Source organism: Staurois parvus, unplaced genomic scaffold, assembly GCF_062004578.1.
Source record: "Staurois parvus isolate SC_StPar_1 unplaced genomic scaffold, SC_StPar_1.0 ptg000604l, whole genome shotgun sequence".
Classification (NCBI taxonomy): Eukaryota; Metazoa; Chordata; class Amphibia; order Anura; family Ranidae; genus Staurois; species Staurois parvus.
The window spans coordinates 149,176-176,626 of record NW_028318400.1 but is presented as its reverse complement, the minus strand read 5'-3'; the positions used below and the strand labels follow the sequence as shown (position 1 = coordinate 176,626).

General features: G+C 41.9%; 1 protein-coding gene across 2 annotated transcripts in view; it reads left to right on the top strand.

The window, feature by feature from the left end:
- Nucleotides 1-27,451, top strand: part of LOC149449760 (alpha-2-macroglobulin-like protein 1) — a 128,671-nt gene that overhangs the window by 827 nt on the left and 100,393 nt on the right. The window contains exons 1-2 of one of the 2 annotated variants that reach the window (XM_089692747.1): nt 4,880-4,921; nt 25,294-25,344. The gene's annotated coding sequence lies outside the window, so the exon portion shown is untranslated. Of the gene's footprint in view, nt 1-4,879; nt 4,922-25,293; nt 25,345-27,451 lie in introns of those variants that run through there. The other variant, XM_089692746.1, reaches the window with a different exon arrangement.

Genomic DNA, 27,451 nt, shown 5'->3' with positions numbered 1-27,451 from the left:
GTATACTGTGGTGCTGTGCATTGATATATCTTTAATTTTTACCTGCACTCCAATGCACTAATAGAGAAGCAGACAGTGCGCCCACATACTGTGCATAGCAATGGGCTGAATTAAAAATCTGTCTTGTCTTATTCTGGGACAGTGTGCTGGCTACCCATTTATAATGAAGCGACATGCCACACATTAACATGTATACATGAGGGTTGTGAATGGGCTCTAAAATCTCATTGTTCCTATAAGCACAATAAAAAATGTACTAGAGCTTGTTATAATTTAATCTTTTAATGTATCCATCCCTGAAGTTAAATAGTCACTCAGTCTAAATGATTCATATGCAATCCTCTGCATACAAACCCCAGGGGAAATTTAAAAAATTTTGCAAAGCTGAAAACCAGTTTGTTTACTAAGAATATGTAATTTTCCTACTGCTCCCCTACGTACTTTATAAGCAAAAATTGACAGGATTCAGCTTAAAAGATTTTCATAAATTTCTTCTAATGTGTTTAAATATGTAGCACAGCAATATCAGGGTTCCAGTCAGGGCCTTGACTGAGCAAAACTAAAAGGGAGGGCCAGCATGACTGGGGTGCAGACGAGGCGGAGCGTGTATTTGGGTGGGAGTATATGAAGGAGGTAACACCACTAGTACTTTGTTGCACCACCTCTAGCCTTTATAAGAGCTTGAATTCTCTGAGGCTTGGATATAACTATCAACAAACTGTATTCTTCATCAATCCAGCTCCAACTTTCTCTTATTGCAGTTGCCAGATCAGTTTTGCAGATTGAAGCCTTGTCATGGACCATTTTCTTTCATTTCCACCATAGATTATCAATTGGATTGAGGTCCGGACTATTGTCAGGTCATGCCATTGATATTATATGTTTTTTTGAAGGAAAGTTTTCATGGCTTTTGCCCTATGGCAAGATGAATTTTCATCCTGAAAAATTATGGCATCATCACCAAACATCCTTTCAATTGATGGAATAAGAAGAGAGTCCAAAATCTCAATATAAACTTGTGCATTTATTGAAGATTTAATGACTGTCATCTCCCCCGTACCTTTACCTGACATGCAACCCCATATCATCAATGATTGTAGAAACTTGCATTTTTTTCTTCAGGCAGTTGTCTTTATAATTTTAATTGGAATGGCACCAAACAAAAGTTCCAGCATCATCACCCTGCCCAATACAGATTCATCACTGAATATCACTTTCATCCAGTCATCCACAATCCATAATTGATTTTCTTTATCCCATTGTAACCTTGTTTTTTTCTGTTTAGGTGTTAATGATGGTTTTCACTTGGCTTTTCTGTATGTACAGTGAGGCAAAAAAGTATTTAGTCAGCCACCAATTGTGCAAGTTCTCCCACTTAAAAAGATGAGAGAGGCCTGTAATTGGCATCATAGGTAGACCTCAACTATGAGAGACAAAATTAGAAAAAAAATCCAGACAATCATATTGGCTGATCTGGAAAGAATTTATTTGCACATTATGGTGGAAAATAAGTATTTGGTCAATATCAAAAGTTCATCTCAATACTTTGTTATATATCCTTTGTTGGCAATGACAGAGGTCAAAAGTTTCCTGTAAGTCTTCACAAGGTTGGCACATACTGTTGCTGGTATGTTGGCCCATTCCTCCATGCAGATCTCCTCTAGAGCAGTGATGTTTTGGAGCTGTCGCTGGGCAACACTGGCTTTCAACTCCCTCCAAAGGTTTTCTATGGGGTTGAGATCTGGGAACTGGCTAGGCCACTCCAGGACCTTGAAATGCTTCTTACGAAGCCACTCCTTCGTTGCCCAGGCGGTATGTTTGGGATCATTGTCATGTTGGAAGACCCAGCCATGTTTCATCTTCAATGCCCTTGCTGATGGAAGGAGGTTTGCACTCAAAATCTCACGATACATGGCCCAATTCATTCTGTCCTGTACATGGATCAGTTGTCCTGGTCCCTTTGCGGAGAAACAGCCCTAAAGCATGATGTTGCCACCCCCATGCTTCACAGTAGGTATGGTATTCTTTGGATGCAACTCAGCATTCTCTCTCCTCCAAACACGACGAGTTGTGTTTCTACCAAACAGTTCTATTTTGGTTTCATCTGACCATTTGACATTCTCCCAATCCTCTTCTGGATCATCCAAATGCTCTCTAGCAAACTTCAGACGGGCCCGGGCATGTACTGGCTTAAGCAGGGGGACACGACTGGCACTGCAGGATCTGAGTCCCTGGCGGCGTAGTGTGTTACTGATGGTAGCCTTTGTTACGTTGGTCCCAGCTCTCTGCAGGTCATTCACTAGGTCCCCCCGTGTGGTCCTGGGATTTTTGCTCACCGTTCTTGTGATCATTTTGACCCCACGGGGTGAGATCTTGCGTGGAGCCCCAGATCGAGGGAGATTATCAGTGGTCTTGTATGTCTTCCATTTTCTAATTATTGCTCCCACAGTTGATTTGTTCACACCAAGCTGCTTGCCTATTGCAGATTCAGTCTTCCCAGCTTGGTGCAGGTCTACAATTTTGTTTCTGGTGTCCTTTGACGGCTCTTTGGTCTTCACCATAGTGGAGTTTGGAGTGTGACTGTTTGAGGTTGTGGACATTTGTCTTTTATACTGATAACAAGTTCAAACAGGTGCCATTGATAGAGGTAATGAGTGCAGGACAGAGGAGCCTCTTAAAGAAGAAGGTACAGGTCTGTGAGAGCCAGAAATCTTGCTTGTTTGTAGGTGACCAAATACTTATTTTCCACCATAATTTGCAAATAAATTGTTTCCAAATCAGCCAATGTGATTTTCTGGATTTTTTTCTCATTTTGTCTCTCATAGTTGAGGTCTACCTATGATGCCAATTACAGGCCTCTCTCATCTTTTTAAGTGGGAGAACTTGCACAATTGGTGGCTGACTAAATACTTTTTTGCCCCACTGTAAATCCCATTGCCTTAAGCAATGTCTTACAGTTCGGTCACAGACATTGACTCCAGTTTTTGCCCATTTGTTCCTCATTTGTCTTGTTGTGCATTTTCTGTTTTCAAGGCATATTGCTTTAAGTTTTCTATCTTGATGCTTTGATGTCTTCCTTGGCCTACCAGTACGCTTCCCTTTTACAACCTTCCCATTTGATTTGTACTTGGTCCAGATTTTAGACATAGCTGACTGGGAACAACCAACATCTTTTGCCACATTCCATGATGATTCATCTTCTTGAAAAAATTTTATAATCCTCTCCTTTGTTTCAAATAACATCTCTGGTGTTGGCGCCATGATTCATGCAATCAGCTTGGCACAACAGCTCACCAAGGTGTGTAAGCGGTCTTTTTTTAACTGCAGACTAATTAGCAGATTTAATCTGATGCAGATGTTTGTTTTAGAACTGCAAAGTACATGAAGATTCCATAATATTTTCCTCAGAGTTGAGTGATTCCATATTTTTTTCCTCTGCTTTATCTACAAAAACAGTTACAATTGATTGCAGTTTTCTTTATTTTTTTATATTTTTAAGTGTTTCTTAAAGCCAGAAGGTAGGAATGTAAAATGAAAATAGTTGTGAGGCATGTCTGTGATTGTTTTTTTTTCTACACAATTAAACATTTGAATGAATATTTTCCAACATTGGTGATTCCATACTATTTCCCAGGGGTTGTATACCAGGAAAACAAAAACATTTACCTTAAAGGTTACAGCTGATCTTCCAACATCTCTTGCTTTGTATACAGGCAATTCTTGAGGGTACCAGGCCAGTTGATTGTATTAGTTAGCCTAGTTGATGGTTATCTGGTACTTTTAGAAACATTGGTTACTGGGCATGTTAATGTACATTCCAGATATTCCTGACTCCATCCCTTTTAGGCTGCTTGCTTTGTCTCAGGCAAATGCATGGTACAAATCATATGACAGAAAGGTGCCCTCTTGTCCAAAACATTGAAAGAAAATGCTAGATGTTGGGTGCAAAAAAAGACACAAAATGTAGAGTAATGTAAACTGAATGCATTATACTGTAGTAGTTATAATATTTCCTGGAAATGGATACCATTTCATTGATTGACTTCATTTTTCTGCTGGAAGTTGTTCATAATTACTATGCAGTATACTATATTAAAAATTACATAAAGGAAACAAACTAGACCTCCACTCACATCCTTTGGATTTTTTGTTGGGTGAGGGGTAATTTAAGTAACAATGTATGCAATTATACAATGTATACTATTTTTCTTTGACAACATTTGCATAATCTGCAGCCAAATATGAACTATTCAGCGTTAGAGTCCATTAAAACCATTGGGGTGCAGTATAGCATGCTGTTTTGAATGGAACCCTAATGCAGCTTCTTGGGATACTTGTGTTGCAGGGCAGCATTAACATTTGTGCTGCTAAAAATGCTTCATGCATGATTTTTTTGTCCATTAAAGCACAGGACTATTGTGAACTGGCCTTAGGAATACTAAAATTATGTTTTTCATTGGCTTCAGATTTCTATAAAAATCTGAAATTTCTGACCTAATTTCACCTCTTTGGATTATGAATTAGGGTTAATGGAAAATGTGACGCTAAGAAGGTTTTTTATGTTTTCAACCATCATGTATCGGTATTATGGGGCTGATTTACTAAACGTTGAGAGTGAAAAATCTGGTGCAGCTGTGCATGGTAGCCAATAAGCTTCTAACTTTAGCTTCCAAAAACCTGGAAGATGATTGGTTTCTATGCAGAATTGCACCAGATTTTACATGGTCCAGTTTTAGTAAATCAACCCCAGTACCCTCATTAGACTCATTATTTTGCCTTTTGTTCACAGAAAGACAAAAACAGACAGCAGTACACAAATATTAATCAAATACACAGAATAGAATTGAAGAATTAAAAGTGTTTTTGTTTTAACTTTCAGATGAACAAACAGTGGCAGAATACAATCATCCCTGCAACACTGGTAAAGATTATGAGCTCATATCACAAATTCAGCGAATGAAATTTAGAAACGTTTAATTTTTTTATATAAACTTGGCCCGATTGAAATATAACGGGTGTCATTATTGATCTAGGTCGGAAAATGCCATGTGTTTGGTTGTATTAACCTCCCTGGCGGTATGATTATTTCAGATTTTTGGTTCTGAAAGCGGTACCATTTTTTTGCATGGAAATATGTATTTTTTTAATTGTAGGCCTGTAATTTTTAGGAAAAACTCACTGAAATCTGTCCGAACAAGAGTCTAGTAAACATCCCGGGTATGATAAAATTTGAAACACAAAATCATAAATTATAATTTAATAAATAATCATAAAAATAATATAAAAATAATAAAAAATTTAATTCAATAATATAATCAAACCAAAAACACTGAAATTTGAAATATAGCGCCAAGTTCGCACATTGCTGAGCTCAGTCGCAAAATCGTTTTCAGTGTCTGATGACGAATTTCCCCCACGAATCATTATCACTCAATTCTGCAAGTGGTTCTGATTTACTATCGCTGTTCTCTAGCTGATCTAAACCGCTTTTGACCTAAAGGGACGCTTTTTGGACACCATGGACGTTTCTCAGTTTCCAGGCAGAAAGAACAGACAAGATGCAGGCAGGGCGCCGGACAAAGCACTCAGGACAAAATGTATGTGAAATTGGTTGGGACAGCAATGTTTTACTATGTAAAATGTAAAAAAAAAAAAAAGACATTTTTTAAAATTTTTAAATTTCCCGCCGCCGCCAGCGTCCCGACGTCACAGGGACAGGACACAGAAGCCGGATGCCGGCATCGGCCGGAGGAGATGGCCGGGGACGCTGCAGGGGACACATCGTGGGAGCGCAGGGTAAGGTAAGTGAAGAACAAATGCCGGAGCAGTGCCGCATGGTATTCCCGAGTGTAGCTCGGGGTTACCGCTCTTGGTACTGAAATGTTACCCCGAGCTACACTCGGGAATACCGCTAAGGAGGTTAAGATCCTCTTGCTTTTGTTGTTTCTAGCAGCTGACCTGAAACAAGTGTACAGATCTCTAGATCTACCTATTTGTTGTGGGTTGATGACTCAAAGTATGGAAGCACAGTATCGTATGATAAAAAAGGAACTAGCATTTTTAGAAGGAATGGTCAGCTCCCATGTTTCTGTTCTATCAGGTCTCTTTCATTGTTAATCTGTACTTTATAGTTTTAAAGTCCAACTATTACCTTTTATTTGCATAACGCTCCGGACCCGACCACCCAGAGACCCAGCTCAACTTCACCTAAAGACTAGAACCCTAGATGTAGACACCACAACGAGAAACCCACCGCACACCGAACTGTCTCCAATCAAGCGCCCCTGGCAATTATCCATCCACACCCGATCCCTTCTCCCTACCCCCTAACTCCAGCTACCGGAAGACACAGCGACGAGAAACACCACTGCACGCTGGACTACCAGCAGCCAAGCCTCCCACCACTCCTGTCCGCCACCCCATGCACCTCCCTAAAATGCCTCTTCCACTCCTCCTCATATTCCTCTCCTCCATTCCCAAAATCTATTCACTACACCCCTCTGCTCCTCCCAAACAACTGTATATTGTGTCCTCACTGCTTCCTTTGCCCCTCTATGGCACCCACCACCTCCTCCTAATACTCCACTCTCCCACTGACCCGAACACCCCCACTGGTAGACTAACGCGCTCCTACACATCCCACTCCCATGCCACTTTTCTTACCCTTCTTCTCCTCCTGACCGTGGGGGACATCTCCCCGAACCCTGGCACTCCACCACATCGCTCACCCACACAGCACCCTCCCGCTCCCACGTCCTGCTGCAACCCCTGTAACCTAATATCTGTCCCCCTGCTTCCTAAAACCACCCCCCTGTTTTCGTGTGCACTCCTGAACGCCCGGTGTGCAACAAACTCACCGCCATCCACGACCTCTTTGGCGGGAAAGCTCTCTCAACCTCCTAGCGATCACGGAAACCTAGATCTAGGCCACCGACACTCTCCTATGGAGGTCTCATCTGGACCCACTCACCCAGACCTAACGGTCGTAAAGGTGGTGGAGTTGGTCTGCTCCTATCACCACAGAGCACCTTCCAAGTCCTCCCAAACCCCCCCCATCCTTCTCCTTCTTCGAGGCCCATTGCATCCGACTATTCTCCCCAACCCCCCCTAAAGATTGCCGTAATCTACCGGACCTGTATCCCACTTCCTTGATGACTTTTCCTCCTGGTTACCCTTCTTTCTCTCCTCTGAGCTACCCACCATCATCCTTGGGGATTTCAACATCCCTGTCAACATCGACAACCCGGACACATCCCATCTCCTCCACCTAACCTCCTCCTTTGTACTCTCACAGTGCATTCAATCAACCACCCACTCTGACGGAAACATCCTGGACCTTGTCTTCTCCCACCTCTGCGCTCCCCGCAACCTCACTAACACCCCTTCCCTCTCTCTGACCATAACCTTATTACCTTCTCTGTCTCCTCATCCTCTAACCCCTACCCCTCCAAATGCCATACTACTACCAGCAGAAACCTCCGCAACCTGAACCCTGCCCCCCTCCACTCTGCAGCTGATCAACTCCATGACAGCATCCTCCCCCTGTCCTGCCCCGACCTGGCTATGACTGCCTACAACAACATGCTGTCAGCCATCCTTGACTCACTAGCGCCTTTAACCACACGAAACATCAGACCCCAACCGCTCCAGCCCAGGCAGATTGATCACACCAAAACCCTCAAATGACACAGTCGTGCCCTGGAGCGACTATGGCGCAAAACCAGATCCCAACAAGCCTTCACCCACTATAAATCTGCCTTCCACACCTACACCTCCTCCCTCCACTCCGCCAAGCAAGCCTACTTCCAGACCCTCATAAAGACCCTCTCCTCCAATCCTCACCAACTCTTCTCCACCTTTAACTCTCTACTCTCTCCACCCCCACCTCCACCCAGCACCTCACCGCCCTTGAGATTGCAAATCACTTTAAAAACAAAATTGACACAATTCGCAAGGACATCACCGCTGCTCAAACTCCCTCTAAACCCGTCCCCTCTCACACAGTTACCCCCTCATTGCCCCTCTCCCTCGACCTCACCACTGCTCCGACCTCCACCCCACCTAACATTCCTCACACTGCAGCCCCCTCAACACTCCACTCCTTCGACCTTACTACCATCGAGGAGGTCACCAAGATCTTCTCTGATGCCCGCCTCACCACCTGCCCCCTCGACCCTATCCCCTCACAACTCCTACGACCTCCCTCCCTCCCCCTCCATCCTACGTTCTCTCACCCACATCTTTAATCTCTCCCTCTCTTCTGGCGCATTCCCCTCCGCTCTGAAGCACGCGCACATCACTCCCATACTTAAAAAGCCCTCCCTGGACCCCAATGACCCGAACAACCTCAGACCCATCTCCCTGCTCCCATTCACATCCAAACTCCTCAAGCACTTAGTCTACAATCGCCTAAGCTCTCACCTCAACGACAACCTCCTCGATCCCCTCCAGTCCGGCTTCCATCCCCTACACTCCACCGAAACTGCCTTACTCAAACTCTCCAACGACCTCCTAACCGCCAAAGCTAACGGCCACTACTCAGTCCTCCTACTCCTCGACCTCTCCGCTGCCTTTGACACAGTCGACTACCCCCTCCTCCTCAAAAAACTACACTCTCTCGGCCTCAGAGATTCTGCTCACTCCTGGCTCTCGTCCTATCACAATGATCCTTCAGCATTACCTATAACACTACCACCTCCCCCTCACTCCCCCTCTCTGTTGGGGTCCCTCAGGGCTCCGTCCTCAGGCCCCTTCTATTCTCCATCTATTCCTCCACCCTTGGCCAACTCATACACTCTCACGGCTTCAACTACCACCTCTGTGCCAACGACACACAAATCAACCCCTCGCCTCACCCCCGCAATCTCCGCTAGAGTCACAAACCTACTAAACGACATATCAGACTGGATGTCGCTCCACTTTCTTAAACTGAACCTCTCCAAAACCGAGCTCCTAGTCTTCCCCCCAGCCCGCACACCACCCCCACTGACTTCTCCATCACATCCAACAATGCCACTATCAGGCCTGCCCCGCAGGCCAGAGTACTTGGGGTCATTCTAGACTCCAACCTATCCTTCCAGCCCCAAGTCCAATCACTAACTAACTCATGCACACTCCACCTCCGCAACATCGCCAAATTCCTAACCCCAGAAACCACTAAGCAGCTCATCCACTCCCTCATCATATCACGACTCGACTACTGCAACTCCCTCCTCACTGGCCTGCCTCACCACAGGCTATCCCCACTTCAGGCGATCCTGAACACGGCAGCCAGACTCATCCACCTTACCAACCGCTCCGTTTCCGCCACCCCCCTCTGCCAATCCCTCCACTGTATTGCGCAACGGATCAAATTCAAAATCCTAACACTGACATACAAAGCTGTCCATCATACTGCCCCAAACTACATCACTGACCTTTTCAAAATAGATAGTGCCGCGCTCCCATGTACCAATATGTATATCTTATACTTTCAAAGTGCTAATGAATAGCTTTCAAGATACTGCATGTATCAAACAATTATTACTAGTGACTCAAAACATCATTGTGAATATTAATCTTCATGCAAGTGACATTAATAACTGATAATCCTAAGGTGATAGTGCCTATTAAAGTACAGTGATATACAAATCAGAAATACTCCTCTATTCTACTGTGATCCTTATATTTATATTGTGCAAACACATATATATTATGTGCACGTGCTTATGATATATTCAATAAAAAAAAAAAAAAAAAAAAAAAAAAAAAAGTCTTTCAAAATAAATGTGCAGGTGGATTCTTGGTTCCCTCTCGCCGAGTGCTTAATGGTCTCCCTATGTGCTCACCTCTATATTTGCCTGAATAAATCCAGGCAAATACACTTTTTATCCTTCCAGGATAGATGGGATGGAATGATGCTCTTGAATTATCTCAGAAGGTGGATGTGGATTTATATTTGTTCTCCTGTAGCTGCTCATGAGTGGGTATACTGACCATCTCTCTGAGGATCTCCCAATTCCCCTCCTGGGGCTGTTTCCTTTTCCAGTCCTCCTTATATCAGCTCAAAGGGTGTTGTTCAATTGAGAAAGGAAGACAAACAGACCATAGTGTCTTATCCTTGTGCAAAAAGGGGGTTTATTGCTGCCAGTTGCACAGTAGTATACAATTGTAGTCCAGCATAAATGTGCTCTGCCTCTGTTCCTGCAGTGCTGTCTACCTGTGTCTGTATTCAGATCACCGAGCCTCTCCAGTGCAATGTCGTGACGTCAGAGCCCCTCCCCTACGCGTATCGTCACAGGGTCACGTGACTTCATCAGGGGGAATGATTAGATGCCACGACTATGCTAATACTCCTATTTATATCTCTCGGCCGCCTTTTTACTGGAGCCCAATGGGCGCGGCCATTTTCCCAGTGATTTTCTTAAACTCTATGTATGGTGAGTGTTTACACCTGTGTGTCTACTCAAATTATAACGTGATACCTGTCTGCCAGACATTGCTAACTGGGTCAGCTGTGATCTGTCTCTTGCTCTGCAGTTTCTAAACAGTGGCTGTTGGCTATACATTATATTGCTGAAAGTATACCTATTAGGCTAAATTAAAACCATGTTTTATTAATAATACAATATTAAAAATATAAAATTCAAAATTATAAATTTAACCAATAAAATAAAATAAAAAAAAAATATTTTTTTAAAAACCACAAAGGCCACAATACCAAGCACAATACCAAGCACAATACCCAGTAATGAACAAACCCTACCAAGTACCCACACAAAACAGGTACTCACCCCTGGAAAGGGAAGAATTCAACTCACCCCTCCCCAATCCTTTTTTAGGATGGGATTTGAATCCCCAAGGGGGGAGGGAAGAAGAAGCACAACACACACAAGAAAGAGAGGGAAAAGAGGAGGAAGAAGGTCACAACAAAAAAAGAAGAAGGAATTAAAGGGAGAAGGCATTTTCAATATCAGTGGATTACCCCTTACAGAAGAAGAAACACATGCGCTTAGCAAGGGTCTTAAGTATGCCCCACAAAAGGGATTAAATAAATTTGATACATATGTAAGCATTCAGAAATTGATCAGGAAACTCAATCTTAAAAAGTATTATGCCAACAACCCCATTACACACAACACAGGAGCAACAGAAAATACTATGCATAGCCAACTTAAAAACAAATCAGTGTTTAATCCCCAGATTGGAGATAATAAATATATAGACACATTTAAACAAATGGTATTACAAGATTTAGAATCTCTCAAAATTAAAAAACCTAAAATAGAGGTGAATTTAAAGAGAGGTTTAGATTCATTGAAAAAGAGGGATGACATAATAATACGCCCAGCAGACAAAGGAGGGGGTATAGTGATACAATCAAGGATTTATTATGAATCAGTAATGGCAGATATGCTTAATGACAGAGACACATATGAAGTGCTTATCAGTAATCCTATTAAGGAATATAAGAAACAGCTTATCAAACTAGTCACAAAAGGGAAAAAGAAAGGAGTCATTAATGAGAAAGAACATCAATATCTAATACCATCAGTATGTAGGCTACCTATCATGTATTCAGTTCCGAAAATTCACAAAGACAACACCAACCCGCCAGGTAGGCCCATCATTAATGGAATAGATTCACTCACAGCGAGGTTAGATGAATATGTAGATTATCATCTACAACCATTGGTCACTAAAACTACAGCATATCTAAGGGATACAAAACATGTGATACAAGAAATGAAGGATACACTGACAGATAAAAACACGCTTTTAAGTACAGCAGATGTAGCAGCACTGTATACTAACATAGACCATCAGGGGGCTATAGAAGCAGCTATATGGGCACTTAATAAATATGGAAATAACACCACCAGACACAACAGATTCATCATAAGGTGTATAAAGTTCTGCCTTACTCATAATTATTTTTGGTATGGTAATACATACTATTCACAAAGGAAAGGAGTTGCTATGGGCGCTAAATTCGCCCCTAGCATCGCTAATCTTTATATGGCAAAATGGGAAGATGAATCAGTGTTCAAAAATAAGAACCCAGGAATAAAAATATACAAAAGGTATATTGATGACCTCTTGGTAATATGGAGTGGAGAAAAGGTAGAACTTGAGAAATTTTATAACGATTTAAATATGAATGAAGCCAATATAAAACTGAGCTATGACATACATGAAACTTCTATTAATTTTTTAGACATTCAAATCTACAAAGAGGGATTACAATTGTATACCAAGAATCATTTCAAATCTGTTGATAGAAACTCATATATCCCCATAGATAGCTGCCATCATAAAGCGTGGCTAAGTAATATCCCTAGAGGCCAATTTATTAGATTAAAAAGGAACTGTACAAACATGAAAGACTATGTAGAACAAAGTGGAATAATATCAGAAAGATTTATTGATAAAGGATATAAGAAAGAAATAATACAAAAAGAAAGGGAGCAAATAGGCCTTATGGACCGTAATGTATTAATAGCAGACAAACATAAAGAGAATACTGAAAAGGAGGAATTGGCGGTAGTGTTGAGTTATAATACCCAGTATAAATCAATACAAAACATAATAAAGAAACATTGGAAGATCTTAGCATTAGATAAGCACCTGAAAAATAATATTCCCACAATACCTAGGTTTATATATACAAAAGCTCCAAATATTAGGGACAAAGTGGTGAAGAGTATAATAGCACCACCTGTTAAACATCAACAAATTAGTTTTTTTCAAGGAAAAGGGTTTTATACCTGTGGTAGATGCTATAGTTGCATCAGACTGAAAAATAACCCCAGGAGAAGATTTACATTTCAGAACCCCCTAAATGAAAAGGAATACACCATCCAGCAATTTATATCATGTGATACAAGAGGGGTTATCTATGCCCTCAAATGCCCATGTAATCTCATCTACATTGGACGCACGAAAAGGATGTTAAGGGAAAGAATAAAAGAACATGTATATAATATAAACAGAGGATACAAGTATCACCACTTATCGCAGCATTTCAAAAAATACCACAATAAAGATGCAAGAAAATTAGAGTTCTGGGGTGTAGAAAAACATGTACAACACTGGAGGGGAGATAACCTGATAAGGGAAATTAGCAAGAAAGAATCGAAGTGGATCTATGAAATGGGCTGTCTGGCTCCCAATGGGTTAAATAAGGAGTTTGACCTTACATGCTTTATTAGTAACAAATAAGTATAGAAATAGTTCCCAATCTAACTTTGAGGCGTTGAATATATATAGATTGGGGATTGAAGTAATGTATCTGACATGAATTTAGGAATATGTGGAGTGAGTTTAGGGTAGAATTAGAGAATTTATGACTAGCACAAAACGCATGTAAGTTATATTAAGTATCATATCCTCAAGTAATACCTTCTTAAATACAAAACCAAAACCCAGATGTAAAGAAAGATGTAAGTTAAATAATATCTCAAAATTGAAGGAATTAGATAATTAATGACAAATAGGTTACTTGAGAAGTAACATACATGCGTTTTCTATTATTTATTTTTATATTTTTTTTATTATCTTTTATTATTTGATTTTTAAAAAAATATTTTTTTTTTTTTTATTTTATTTTATTGGTTAAATTTATAATTTTGAATTTTATATTTTTAATATTGTATTATTAATAAAACATGGTTTTAATTTAGCCTAATAGGTATACTTTCAGCAATATAATGTATAGCCAACAGCCACTGTTTAGAAACTGCAGAGCAAGAGACAGATCACAGCTGACCCAGTTAGCAATGTCTGGCAGACAGGTATCACGTTATAATTTGAGTAGACACACAGGTGTAAACACTCACCATACATAGAGTTTAAGAAAATCACTGGGAAAATGGCCGCGCCCATTGGGCTCCAGTAAAAAGGCGGCCGAGAGATATAAATAGGAGTATTAGCATAGTCGTGGCATCTAATCATTCCCCCTGATGAAGTCACGTGACCCTGTGACGATACGCGTAGGGGAGGGGCTCTGACGTCACGACATTGCACTGGAGAGGCTCGGTGATCTGAATACAGACACAGGTAGACAGCACTGCAGGAACAGAGGCAGAGCACATTTATGCTGGACTACAATTGTATACTACTGTGCAACTGGCAGCAATAAACCCCCTTTTTGCACAAGGATAAGACACTATGGTCTGTTTGTCTTCCTTTCTCAATTGAACAACACCCTTTGAGCTGATATAAGGAGGACTGGAAAAGGAAACAGCCCCAGGAGGGGAATTGGGAGATCCTCAGAGAGATGGTCAGTATACCCACTCATGAGCAGCTACAGGAGAACAAATATAAATCCACATCCACCTTCTGAGATAATTCAAGAGCATCATTCCATCCCATCTATCCTGGAAGGATAAAAAGTGTATTTGCCTGGATTTATTCAGGCAAATATAGAGGTGAGCACATAGGGAGACCATTAAGCACTCGGCGAGAGGGAACCAAGAATCCACCTGCACATTTATTTTGAAAGACTTTTTTTTTTTTTTTTTTTTTTTTTTTTTTATTGAATATATCATAAGCACGTGCACATAATATATATGTGTTTGCACAATATAAATATAAGGATCACAGTAGAATAGAGGAGTATTTCTGATTTGTATATCACTGTACTTTAATAGGCACTATCACCTTAGGATTATCAGTTATTAATGTCACTTGCATGAAGATTAATATTCACAATGATGTTTTGAGTCACTAGTAATAATTGTTTGATACATGCAGTATCTTGAAAGCTATTCATTAGCACTTTGAAAGTATAAGATATACATATTGGTACATGGGAGCGCGGCACTATCTATTTTGAAAATATTATATATACACTAGCATATGAGTCAGTGCAAGTGCCAGCGAACCTCACGTGAGAAATAAGGACATCTAAAGTCACATATTGAACACCTCATTTCATAATAGCTCACAAGCATTCACCATTTATACATCACTGACCTAATATCCAAGTACCACCCAACATTCACACTCCGCTCCTCACAAGATCTCCTTCTCTCTAGTTCCCTAGACTTCTCCTCCCATGCCCGCCTCCAGGATTTCTCCAGGGCGTCACCCATACTCTGGAACTCCCTACCCCAATCCATCAGACTATCACCTACTCTCCTCTCATTTAGGCGCACCCTGAAAACCCCCCTCTTCAGGGAAGCCTACCCCACCGCCTGTTAATTGCCGATCTCCTCCACTCTTCCAACCACTCCATCCCCCACAGCTATCTCCTCCTGTACCACTATCCCCTCCCTCCTAGATTGTAAGCTCGAAAGAATAGGGCCCTCGAACCCCTCATTTATCACATTGTATTGTTATTGTACTGTCGCATGTTCTGTCTCCCTTTGTAATGTACAGTGCTGAGCGAACTATTGGCGCTTTATAAATACTGTATAATAATAATAATGTGTTTTTCTGTGATTGTTACTGCGGCTTGATGTTCTCAACTGCTATCTCTGTGTTCAATAAGACTACCTCCATAACCAAGTAAGGTTGCTGTCATTGGACATAAGGATTACAGCTTTTAAAGCCATGATGGATGACTTTAGCAACCCCCCAAAATGCAGTGGTTGCAACATCTTGTGTCCTTCTGACTAAGGACTAATACATTAAAATTTCTTGAATCTACAACAGTTGATGTGGTACTAATTTAGTGTTTTTGAACAGTAATATATTTGATGGCTCTCCTGTATTTGAATGTTTTGCAGGTCCTGCGCAATACAATTTTAAACATTGCGCATTCCCTTTTTTACTTCTGTTTTGCTTAGTAGATGACAACTCTAGAAATTTGAGTTGAGAACAAAATAACACCATGCAAATATACGGAAACTTGGAAGCGAAATAAATTCAGTAAAATAAATTGAGTTTACCAAATGTTTCATGGTTTCCACGTCTCATCAAGAATCTTGTTTTTATAAATGTATCAACAGATTGCATGTGGGACATAACAGACACTTAGATAATAAGCTTTGCAGTTTGGTACTATTATTTCCAACCTCACCTATTGTGTTCTTAAATAAAAGGGAAATTATAGTCTGTTTTCCATAACCATATAGTCTGCGTGATTATTGTAGAGTGTCTGAAATTAATGCTTGAATATGACATTTTACTTGCTTGTTCTATCAATTTTTAACATTATTTTTTAAATACAGATAGGTGGATCCTTTTAGCTTTTGGTTTATCAGACAGTGCAAATGACATCTTTGATGGAAAATCTCTGAGATAAGCTCAAAGACACTGGAGTTGATTGACTAAAAGCAAATAGGCCGTACACTTTGCAAGGGAAGATGCATTTTGCAAGGGAATTTTCCACAGGGCTCATAGAATATGGTGAAGTTTCAATCTGCAAAGAATACCCAATCATGTGCAAGTAAAATTAAAAAATCGCATTTTTGCTTTGCTCCATTGGATGATGGAACTTAGCAGAATTTCACCTCATTCAGTAAGCTCTAGTGCAAATTACATTACAAAGTGCAACTTTCCTTGCAAAGTGAACAGCCTATTTGCCTTTAGTAAATCAACCTCCATATTTTGATTTCAGTGAATTATAGTCAACTTACTGATATGCTCACATAGAGACAGCATCAGCAAAAAGTATAATAGTCATGCAGAAAGCACTATTTTATATACATAGCAACAGAACAAGCACAAGGGACTTAAAGCAGAGCTCCACCCAAAAGGGGAAGTTCCGCTTTAAGGACTGCTCCCCCACTCCCCATCAAGGATCGGCACCTTTGGGGGGGCGGGGGGGATCGGGTACCCAAATTTGACAGGTACCTGCTCCCACTTCCGGTCCGATTGCCTAGGCGATCGGAAAAGGAAGGTGTCCTCCCTCCCTTCCTGTAGTCTTTTGGGACATGTGACAGGTCCCTGAAGACTACATGACCATTCATTTCTACTCGCACATGCGTAGTGGCAAGCTATCACAGCCGGGTGCTCACACTGAAGATGTCGGTGAAACGGGCTGCGGGGGACACACCACAGGACCGAGGGACAGGTAAGTGGCTGTTTTTTGTAGCTGCTGACTTTTTTTTGACAGGTGAGTGGAACTCCACTTTAAGTTTAAATGAAAACATTCTTGATTATTAGAGTTTTTGCATATCACAAAAGTACAGTGTAGAGAAAATATCACTCCATTACAAAGCTGCTACTTTTCAGGTTAAGAATGACCATTTTCCAAGGTTACATTTCCAAGTTAAATATACACCCACAAATGCCAATCAGATATAGGTGAGTGGGGAGGCATCAGACAATTCAAGAACCTGAAGAGAAACTGTGTACTGCGAAATCCAGTTGATAAGAAATATTGTAATAGCAGTATGTAGTACGTAATAGGAGTTCCTAAGAAGTTTAAGGTCAGTAAAAAATTTCCCAGTTTTCTAAAAGTAGTTGTGGGGGTTGGCAATCTTGATCTTAATGGGTGTTATTTTGTACTTTAAAGCGGTTGTAAAGGCTGAAGGTTTTTTTACCTTCATGCATTCTATGCATGACCTTCTGTGTGCTGCTCCCCCCCACAGCTCTCCCTCCCCCCCTCCAATACTTACCTGAGCCCAGTCCAGCACTGTGCACAGGAGCCTCAGCTCTCTCTCCTTATTGACTGAGACACAGCAGCAAGAGCCATTGACTCCCACTGCTGCCATTCACAGAGCAAGCGACCCGAGAAGAGGAGGCTGCTCTGTGCAAAACCATGGTATTCCATGTTTATTTATTTATTTATTATTTTAAACCTGAGCCTTCAGTATAACTTCAAAGTAAGATGCTAGCCAGTTTTCAACAATTATCAGGCAGTGCTACATAATCATTGCTTTTTAAAAAGTTAACCCTGCCTAAACTAAATTGATTGTGTCACTTTACTGAGAAAAATTCTGTTGAGTGTAAAAGTGCACTGCAGAAACTTTCCTTGCTTGCTCCACAAAATGTTCTGATTGGGCACAGCTCCAACACTTCCAGGTGGTGTCAAATCTTGTCCATTTCCTCCTTCCTCAAGAGCATTCCTTTTTTATATTTTTAGAAATATTCTGTATTACCTACAGAATATATAAACCCCTCACAAACTAGGAAATAGTTAAAGCCTATCTTTTCTACTCACCTGAGTTGTGGGCAATTGCAATTACAACAAGGCACATGGGCCAGAAAATCAGATAAGAACATTTTTCTTCTGAAAGAATGCTGGATACAGCTTGATAATGCCTTCCAGTGCTGGCAACAGAGACAGCCACCTTACATTGTTACAGCTCAACAGCTTTCTCCATTGCTGTCATATAAAGTCGCATAAATGTTTGAGTTGGGTGACTCTTACTGTGTAAATATGGAAATACCCAAACACCTTTGTCACAATTCCACAAATGTCTATAGGAATCATGCCAAAGCTATTTAAGCACAATTATGCAAAATGTGTGCTGCGCATCCCAATGCTAATACATTCCTTTGAAGTGCATCTCATTTTTAGAGATAACATTACTGGGACCCTTTCTTTCAATCTGGCAAAATTAGTATTTTTGTTATCAGCTAAAAGCCTAACTCTTTTTTTTGTCTATTTTAAAATCACTATTTACATTGAGGGTTTAAGATGCTAAAATATCTGAGGTCTCACCCTCAATTTACAAAACTCAGCTAGCTTGGGTTCGACTTTAGCCTTACATCTGCTACCCTTGTTTATTACAAGTGCAAGTCCTGGCAAGAACAGGAAGTCATTTCAGATATTCATGGTTGGGTGCATCTAATAGAAAAGTTAAAAAGGAAGGTTTAGCAATGTCTAGGTGTGGCTTTTCTATTTCCCATTACTCTAGAATTTGTGTAATTATGGCTTTACATTCTGTTTGAGAGAAACTATATTCCTTTCCAAAAAGCTTTCTAATTAAAGTAGAAAAACAGTCCATGGATTTGAAACTATGATTACATTTTACTGTCTGAAATGCAAAGGTACCCTTCTGGAAGGGTAAAGAAAAATTGTTTTTGTTTGGTTCAAGCTTTGAAAAAATGAATCCACTTTCTGAAAAGTAATTTGTGCATTGCAGTTTTTTGTATCTTGGATGCTATGTGTTCTGAGACAGATATCCTATCACTAGGAACTGTGAATTACACTGGACACAACACAAAAAGCATCAGTTTTCTTTTTGCCTTTGCTGATGAAGCAAAAGTCAGTAAGAATGGAATCATTAACAAAATATTCCCATTTTTTAGTTTGTTTCAACATTTCAACTCTCTACTCTCTCCACCCCCACCTCCACCCAGCACCTCACTCACCGCCCTTGAGATTGCCAATCACTTCAAAAACAAGATTGACACAATTCGCAAGGACATTGCCGCAACTCACACGCCCTCTCAACCCGTCCCCTCTCACACAGCTACCCCCTCATCCCCCCTCCCCCTCGACATTACCCGCAGGGACTTCGTCACTGCTCAAACTCCCTCCAACCCTGTTTCCCCTCACTCAGCTACCCCCTCATCACCCCTCTCCCACGGCCCCACCACTGCTCTGACCTCCACTTCCACCCCACCCTACATTCCTCATACTGAAGCTCCCCCAACACTCCACACCTTTGACCTTACTACCATCGAGGAAGTCTCCAAGATCCTCTCTGATGCCCGCCTCACCACCTGCCCCCTCGACCCTATCCCCTCACAATTCCTACGACCTCCCTCCCCCTCCATCCTACGCTCCCTCACCCACATCTTTAATCTCTCCCTCTCCTCCGGCACTTTCCCCTCCCCACTGAAGCATGCACACATCACCCCCATACTTAAAAAGCCCTCCCTGGACCCCAATGACCCGAACAACCTCAGACCCATCTCCCTGCTCCCATTTACATCTAAACTCCTCGAGCGCCACGTCTACACCCGCCTATGCTCTCACCTCAACGACAACAACCTCCTCAATCCCCTACAGTCCGGCTTCCGTCCCCTACACTCCACCGAAACCGCCTTACTCAAACTCTCCAACGACCTTCTAACCGCCAAAGCTAATGGCCACTATTCAGTGCTCCTACTCCTTGACCTCTCTGCGGCCTTCGACACAGTTGACCACCCCCTCCTCCTCAAAATACTACACTCCCTCGGCCTCAGAGATTCTGCTCTCTCCTGGCTCTCATCCTACCTGTCACAACGCTCTTTCAGCATTACCTATAATGCTACCACCTCCCCCTCACTCCCCCTCTCTGTTGGGGTCCCTCAAGGCTCTGTCCTTGGGCCCCTTCTCTTCTCCATCTACACCTCCTCCCTTGGCCAACTCATACACTCTCACGGCTTCAAATACCACCTCTATGCCGACGACACACAAATCTATCTCTCAACCCCCCACCTCACCCCCTCGGTCTCTGCCCGAATCACACACCTACTGAGCGACATATCAGATTGGATGTCGCTCCACTTCCTTAAACTGAATCTCTCCAAAACCGAGCTTCTTGTCTTCCCCCCAGCCCCAGAGTACTTGGTGTCAGTCTGGACTCCAACCTATCCTTCCAGCCCCAAGTCCAATCTTTAACAAACTCGTGCAGACTCCACCTCCGCAACATCGCCAAAATACGCCCATTCCTAACCCCAGAAACCACTAAACAGCTCATCCACTCCCTCATCATATCACGACTCGACTACTGCAACTCCCTCCTCACTGGCCTGCCTCGCCGCTGGCTATCCCCACTTCAGTCGATCCTGAATACGGCTGCCAGACTCATTCACCTTTCCAACTGCTTCGTTTCCGCCACCCCCCTCTGCCAATCCCTCCACTGGCTTCCCATTGCGCAACGGATCAAATTCAAAATCCTAACACTGACGTACAAAGCTGTCCACCATACTGCCCCGAACTACATCACCGACCTAATATCCAAGTACCACCCAGCACGCACACTCTGCTCCTCACAAGACCTCCTTCTCTCTAGTTCCCTGGTCTCCTCCTCCCATGCCCGCCTCCAGGACTTCTCCAGGGTGTCACCCATCCTCTGGAACTCCCTTCCCCAACCCATCAGATTATCACCTACTCTCCTCTCCTTTAAAATGCATACAAGGGAGAGGTGCAGCGCTAGCTATATGAATATACTTATATATCTGATAAACATACATATAAATCAATAAAAAGTGCTATTAAAGTGCAGAATGGTGACTAAATGATGAATTCAGTCCATAACGTGCTCAGAATCCAAGAGAGTCCTTTAAGAGCTCCAATCCCTGGATTCGTGGATGAGGTGAATAAAAGGTAAAATTGCGCACTCACCAAATGCGCAATTCAAATGCGCATTCAAAGCTGATATTCCGAGGTCACCATATGGATCTGGTCAGATCTGGTCACAGAAAAGCCCTCCGCCACCTGGTAGTGTACTCCACACTTAGAGGAAAAGGCCGCTCTGCAGATGTAAAGGACTCCCAACAGAGCCCAAAGAACAAAGGAGGCCAAATAGTGTGATACCAGATAGGTAAGGGGTATTTATTCCCAACAACACACAGTAATATACAGGCAGAGGCAGGAAGGATACTGACCCATACAGTGGATATGTAATGGATGGCCGCCGGGGCCCTCGTGGCGCCGGTCGGCGTGACGTCACACTGCTTGTAGCCGCTCCCTGACGCGTTTCGTGCGAAGGCACGTAGTCATAGGGGGTTAGCTTACAGCAGTGGACGTCAGTGTAAGCCCTAAATAGGGAAAGTGGCGCATGCGCTGTAATCGCGCGCCATTTGGGAAAATGGCGCGCGATTACAGCGCATGCGCCACTTTCCCTATTTAGGGCTTACACTGACGTCCACTGCTGTAAGCTAACCCCCTATGACTACGTGCCTTCGCACGAAACGCGTCAGGGAGCGGCTACAAGCAGTGTGACGTCACGCCGACCGGCGCCACGAGGGCCCCGGCGGCCATCCATTACATATCCACTGTATGGGTCAGTATCCTTCCTGCCTCTGCCTGTATATTACTGTGTGTTGTTGGGAATAAATACCCCTTACCTATCTGGTATCACACTATTTGGCCTCCTTTGTTCTTTGGGCTCTGTTGGGAGTCCTTTACATCTGCAGAGCGGCCTTTTCCTCTAAGTGTGGAGTACACTACCAGGTGGCGGAGGGCTTTTCTGTGACCAGATCTGACCAGATCCATATGGTGACCTCGGAATATCAGCTTTGAATGCGCATTTGAATTGCGCATTTGGTGAGTGCGCAATTTTACCTTTTATTCACCTCATCCACGAATCCAGGGATTGGAGCTCTTAAAGGACTCTCTTGGATTCTGAGCACGTTATGGACTGAATTCATCATTTAGTCACCATTCTGCACTTTAATAGCACTTTTTATTGATTTATATGTATGTTTATCAGATATATAAGTATATTCATATAGCTAGCGCTGCACCTCTCCCTTGTATGCATTTTATTGAGAAGGTTCATATGGTACCTCTTTGGTGTTCAGCTGCTGTTTTCTTCTTTTACTTTGGGATTTTATATTAGCTGTTTTCAAGCGCTCACTTATTTTGAAAATTACCGTTCTCCTCTCCTTTAGGCGCACCCTGAAAACCCATCTCTTCAGGGAAGCCTACCCCAACCCCTGCTATCTTGCCGACCTCCTCCACTCTTCCTACCACTCCATCCCCCACAGCTATCTCCTCCTGTACCACTATCCCGTCCCTTCTAGATTGTAAGCTCGAAAGAGCAGGGCCCTCGATCCCCTCATGTTTTGCATTGTATTGGTATTGTTCTGTCACATGTTCTGTCCCCCTTTGTAATGTACAGCGCTGAGTGAACTATCGGCGCTTTATAAATACTGTATTATAATAATAATAATAATAATTTCATATGCAAGAAAGACAAAGTTATGATAGTTGCAAGTGAACATAGCTTGACTTGAAAATCTTGATTTCAGTGCTCTGGTGGAGGTAGGTGAAGAATTATTTACAGGAACAGTCCAGTGTGTGCAAAAAGATGACAGAATTCTTTACGGTTTTCACACTCCTATGAAGAAAAAAAGCAATTACTCACATGATAGAAACAGCTATTCTTCAGGTCCAAACTAAACACGTAAAGAGTTTACACTTACAAACACTATACAACATAATGGATGCTCACATACCTCACAAGTAGGCCATGGAAGAAATACAAGAAAAGAAAAAGAAGAGAAATACTGTAGGAAAGAGGGGTGGTTAATCAGCAAACAAGTTAAAGTCCCATTTTGGGCAAAATATGACCCTCCACTGTATAACCCATCCTGCAAGGTTTTGTTTGCTCTAAAGCAAGTAAAATTCACTGGTCCTCTGGCCAGTTCCTTTGCCGCCACCATTTCCAGATGACTGCTAATGCAGCGCTACAGATGCATCTTTGCCAGCTGGTCCCCTACAGTCATCTCACACTCACATACCTCCTCTTCTTGATCCTAACATAAGCCTGCAGCTGGAAAGCCAATATAGGAAGTGTCCACATCATGGAGGCAGTGACATGGAAACCTGAACAAGGACCCCAATGGGGTCATGGAGGAAGCGTGCAGTGAAGTTCAGAAAAAGGATGTGTCCCTGCGGAGAAGAAGGGTGGTAAATCAGCAAACCAGTTAAAACACAATTACCTAAAAAGCACAGCAGCACATGATGGCAGTAGTAGATACCAGCAGTAGATTCCATGGAAGATTAAGGACCGTCTTTGCAACGTGAAGGTTCACAGTGGTCAGTGAAGCCTTGTGGAAAAGGGTTGTTACCCACCAAAAAAAGAGAACTAAATAAACAAAATGTTTCAGCATAGGTCACATGTGGACTATGCTCCAAAATTTCCCGTGCCCCAACAATTGATGTGCCCCAGAAATCAATGTGTGTACCTTAAAAACTGTACCCCAACAATTTATTGCTGTGAACCAAAAATCAAGTTCCCCAAAAGTCCACCCCTGTGCCCCAAAAATGTATAGATTTGCCTCAAAACAATACAAAAATTCAAACTGCAAAGTACAGTCAAAATCACATGGTACCTCAAGATGGCGTCTCAGCATGTGCCTCATATTCCACTTCCATTATAAGGGGGAGCCAGTAGCCTAATAATCAATATGCCCCAAAAATTAATTCATGTGCCCTAAAATTAATTCATGTGCCCCAAAACATATGCGCCCCAAAAATTAATTCATGTGCCTTAAAAATCAAATAATGTGCCCCAAAAGTCATTTCAGGTGCCCCAAAAGTCATTTAATGTTCCTTAAAAATCAATTCATGTACAACAATGCATTACTGTCCCAAAAATCAAACCAGCAGTAGTCCATTGAAAATGGAATGCACTAAACTTTAACTCTATACTTCCACTATTTAGTACAGCCTCCTTTTCACTTTGTTGAGCACTTGAAAGAAGAGCAATCTGCACAAACACCACATAATATATACAGTGGGTGGCTTTCTAACTGCATAGTTGCAAATCTAAAATGGTGCTGCCAGAAGAGTTGATGCATGCATGATAATCGCAAATGCTCTGCACGTGCAGATGGCTTTAATGGTGCCATTTTAGGATGTGCCCACACAGTGCAAATGTTGGTTGACACCTGTACAATGGTACATTTACACTGCGGGGTCATCAGGGATAATAATATGTTTTATAACAGAGGGGAAGAGAAACTTTTTTTTGTTATGTTCCAAATTTTCAGGGTTTTTTTCTTTTATATAGAAAAAAATAAAAAACCCAGTTGTTAATAAATACCCACAAAAGAAAGCTCTATCTTTTTTAAAAAAAGATATAAAATTAATTTGGGTGCAGTGTTGTGTGACCCCGAATTGTCAGACAAACAGCACTGAAAACTGAAAAATGGCCTGGACAGGAGCATGGGTAAAACATGCAAGTATTCCCGTGGTTAAGTAGAAGGTGTTGTGGTTTTCTTTGTGGGGGGGGTTCCTGGACAGATCTCAGCTTTAAAATAAAAGGATGCCTTTTTGCACAAGATTCAAAATGTCCCTTCTGTTGCTATTAATTATGGTTCCTCTCCATAGTGTGGATAGGGATGAGCAGAGTAATTTCAGTGGTCTGTTTTGGTGAAAGTAACTTAACTAAAAAAAGAAAAAAAAGAAAAAAACATGCAAATTTGTTTTGTAACAAAGCCATGTGATCAGTGTGTTAATAATAACATGGTGTATAGTGGCTTTGTAGTGATGCTTCCTGTACTCCCAGTAAGTGGGTGGAATGATCCTGGATGTCATTAAACCAGAAATAGGGCCCTGCACTAGATCATGGAACAGATGAGTCTTTCGGAGAAGGTGAGTTATGCAGCCATTTATTTTAAAGTGGTCTGAGTAATTTTTTTCTTTAATACTGAAAGCTGGAATTGGGCTTTAACCCTAACCATTTGTTTTCTAAGGAATCCATGTGGTCACCAAGTTAACCTCCAATACTTCTAGGAACTGGCCTGGTAAGTACCCAAACACTTTTGACTTTTGAATGTGCAGTCCTGTTATGAGGGAGGAATTCGAGTGAGGCAAAATGGAATGGTCTTAAGTATTAAATACCTTGAAGATTTATATGGTCATAAAATGTTTTTTGAAAAATGGATGTTCCTGAACTTGTATTTTGTTTAAACAATTACATAGTATAAATTTGAATTTCTCTTTAATGTAATCTCATCTGTGTTTTAATTTTAATGTATGCCAAAGGACCTTTATATCTTCCAATCCCCTCAACACCTACACAGGCCTGGCAATGACCTCCCAAACAAATATTTGATGTGTTGTGGTCAATGTCCGACCTTCCACCCACGTAATATTACAAGTTTTATAAGAGTCATATAGCTATTCCCAGCACACAACTATTGACTGGTCTCTGGTACATAATGTCACTATGGACTTTATGTGTTGGGCTGATTTATCTGCAAATCAGCTCGGTGCAAGCAAAACTGTGAATATTTCTAATATATACTATTTGTCAATCAAGAATAATAGAGCTGACAGCTTTTCTGTGACCACCAACCCTTAGCTTTTAGGTTGGCGCTTCATATTAGCATATTTTAGTGTTTACTCTTAGAAAATCTTTGGCATATGGTATTTTCATTCCAGTGCATTAATTGCTAATTTATCACTCATATTTCATTATATTTTTTGTTTAATTTCATTAAAGGTTTGATATCATGGACCTGCTGAATATACCAATTGTATGGGGCATTGTGCATATAACAGTCAATCCACAAAGATTATTGCATAGTTTTGCTCAAAAAATATCAACGTCCTCTGATTGCTAGAGTTTCTGTTACATGTCTAATGAGGAAAACATGAGGCATCTTATAATACTCACTTATTAAATGAAAAAAATCAGATTTATGAGAAACAGAGGCAATTAAATGTTCAATTAGTGTGGGACAAAAATTAATTCAAACCAATGTAATAATTTTTGTTAATGGAACATTTTAATGAGAACTATTCTGAACTTTAATAACAAATGATAGAAAATGTGATTTGATGCAATTAAACTGGACTATGAGATACCTACACTTGAAGCTACTACCTAGTGACCCTTCTCCTACTTATACAAGATGGTAATTATGGTCCTAAAGAAAATGGTGGCCATGACTACAACAAAGTGGCGCCTATATAACAACATACTGGAAAACCATTCTCTAATATGATGAATTTCAGGGAAAATGGCTGCCGTGACTACAACAAAATGGCACCTATGTAACAATATACTGGAACACTATTCTCTAATATGAAGAACCCCAGGGGAAATGGCTGCTGTGACTATAACAAAATGGCACCTGAACTTTAGTTGGTGCTGTAGTGCCTTTGTTTTATTTAAGTAGATGATGCATTGACGTTGGCGTACTAGTGTCCCCTGAAGACGTGCACTCACTTGCCTTGGGGCAGGAGCTACATGCTGACACCTTGTATGGCTCTCTCTGCAGCAGCTGAAAGCCAGCTTATTCTTTTTCCCCTCCTGAAGGCTTTCAGCTGCTGCAGAGAGAGCCATACAATGGCTCCAGTAATTGACCCCCCCCCCCCCAAATCCATCACCCTCACTTCCCACCAGCAGCTGCAAGCACACAATAGTATCTTTCAGGATGGAGAGTTGGGGGAAGGGTCAAGTTAATATGTCACATTTACCAGCCCCTGTCTTGAATGAACACAATGAGTGTTTGGTACCGATCACTCACTGTGTTCATTCATAGCTGAAGCATAGTGAACTATGTTTTTTTTTGGGGGGGGGGGCTGTTGGGTTGGCTGTATGGGGCCCTGTGGGTTCTAACAGCAACCCTGCTTGAGCCCAATCTCAATCCAACTCTGTGCACGAGAGCTGAGGCTCCCCTTTCTCACTCCTCATTGGATCAAATACAGCAGACACTGAGGCTCCTGCTGCTGTCAATCAGAGTCAGTGTTGAAGAGTGGGGGGTGGGGCAAAACACCGTGCTGTGTGTCTTATGGACAAACAGTGCAGGGTTTGGGAGAAAGCACACACAAGTGCCCCCAAAGCAAGTAACTTGCTATGGAGGCACTGGGGGGGGGCAGCTCAAAGCACGGAGGGGGGACCCC